Genomic DNA, 2500 nt, shown 5'->3' with positions numbered 1-2500 from the left:
TGATTGATAATTACTTAACATCCTAAGCATTCTTTTCATGAAGAACTCACGGTTTTATCTCTGTCAAATATCGTTGTGGTTTTATCTTTGTTGGATAACTGGTAATGTTACTCCACTATGTATAACTGTTTGTGGTAGCTCAAGTCCAACTGATTACCACCCAATTTCCATAACTCCCATATTACATAAGGTTTTCGAACGTCTTTTGTCTAAACGTTTCAATAGGTTTGCTGGAGGTAATCATCTGTTCCCTAGTTCACAATTGGTTTTCAAATTTCCAATGCTGTACAGAAACCCATTGATTGCGGCCAGGAAGTTCGTTATGATTGGCCTTGATTTTAGTGCTGCCTTTAAGCATGGTAATTATGAAGCCCTTTTTTCAAACTCAAACAGTTGGGAGTGGTTGCGTCGGTTCTGAGCATCATTATTGAAATTTGAGGTAATAGATCGCAAGGAGTGGTTGATGGACACCATAGTGTGAATAGGAATGGGGTATTTGGTGTACCTCCATGTAGTGTTTTTGGCCCAACAGTTTCCTTATTATGAATACATGACATGTGGTTTGACCTTAAAGACAAGCTTGTTGCATATGCAGATGATGCTACACTCTTTGTATCCAATCCCTCTCCTGAATGTAGATCTGGGGTTGCTGAATCCCTTAACAGAGATCTAGCTAAAATTAGTGCATTGTGCAAATTATGAGACATGAAGTTGAATTCTAGCAAAATACAAAGTATAGTTGTAAGTAGGTCAAGAACAGTGGCTCCTTAACATCGGGATTTGAGCATTTATAGTGTGTTTTTAACTCTGAATGACTCTTCTAAAATTTTAGGTGTGATTCTCTACAGCAAATTCACCTTTCAGAAACATATTAGGTCTGTGTCTTCTTCAATTGCACAAAAAAATTGGATTATTGAGAAAGTCTTTTAAGATTTTCGGTGATCAATCTTTTTGAAGCGTTTTAATTATATCATTCTACCTTGTTTTGAACATTGCTCTCCTGTCTGGTCTTCAGGTGCTGATTCTCATCCTAATTTGTTGGACAGGAACTTGCGTTCTATTAAATTTCTTATTCCTGATCTGGATATTAAGCTTTTGCACCGTCGTTCAATTACTTCATTATGCTTGTTGTATAAGATTTTTCATAATTCTGATCATCCTCTACATTCAGATTTTCCCGGACAGTTCCATCCTATTCTTAATACTAGGCATGTAGTTAATTCTATTAGTCAGGCCTTCTGCATCATGAGACTCAATACTATACAGTATTTTAGAAGTTTTATTCCAGTTGTCACTAAGTTGTGGAATGATCTTCCTAATCGGGTAGTTGAATCGGTAGAACTTCCAAATTTCAAACTTGCAGCAAATGTTTTATGTCGAACAGGCTGACATGAGCCTTTTCATAACTTATATGAAATATGTGTTTTGATTCTGTTACTTCTTAAAACTATTCCAATTTAATAGTTCATTATTTCTCATACCATTTATTTATTTATTTATCTCCTTTTTTCACTGGGATATTTTTTCCTAATTGGAGCCCTTAAGGCTATAGATTCCAGCTAGGATTGTAACTCAGCTAATAATAATAATAATAATAATAATAATGATAATAATGATAATAATAATAATAATAATAATAATAATAATAATAATAATAATAAAAATAATAATAATAATAAAAGTTACTATCAAATACGGCGAGTAACACTTTGTCAAAGGAAATTATTTGTCAGGCAACCAAGTTGCTCTTGACACTTTTCGTAACAAATATGTACTAAAACCTTAAAAAATGGAGAATCCACCCATTAAAACAATATTTAAAGGCCCATTTATCAGAAGGTGATATTATCATTAAACCAATATTATTCTAATTCCTCCTACTTTCTGATCAGAGCTCGCCCTGTAGATCGGAAGACGACTGTAACAATACCACATGAGCCATATAGTGTCGTATTAATGAGAAGGTGAAAAAGGATTCACCCGACTGAAAGGAAATCAGGCAATATACCATGATTTCTAGACGAGAGAGAGAGAGAGAGAGAGAGAGAGAGAGAGAGAGAGAGAGGAGAGAGAGAGAGAGAGGAATGACGGATATGAAACCTTTTCTTTATTATTTCTATATGTCTACCTATTTACCTATTTTCTAAGGATTGGAAATTATTTATATTTCCCAGAAATTCCATTGAATTGTCAGACTTTTTCTGTTCATTATCTTAGAGGTAAATAATACTTGACTTTATACACATATAATCAATGGATGAATTATTTTTCGCCAAAGACCCATTTTTTAAGTAGATAATTTTTTCATTATATATTATACTAAGCTATTTTTTCTTAACCAAGTTCTTTTAATATTATTGACGCATAGCCATAGTTTTTCTTTGTTTGGGGTTTTGGAGGAAAGTTTTATGCTTTTCATGCTGAATACGAAGTTTTTTGAAGAAGAAGATTAATTTCGAAAAGAACATAGGTATTGCATGAAAAGTCATTATGTAAATGA

Source organism: Palaemon carinicauda, chromosome 13, assembly GCF_036898095.1.
Source record: "Palaemon carinicauda isolate YSFRI2023 chromosome 13, ASM3689809v2, whole genome shotgun sequence".
NCBI lineage: Eukaryota > Metazoa > Arthropoda > Malacostraca > Decapoda > Palaemonidae > Palaemon > Palaemon carinicauda.
Note: the sequence above shows the minus strand (reverse complement) of the source record.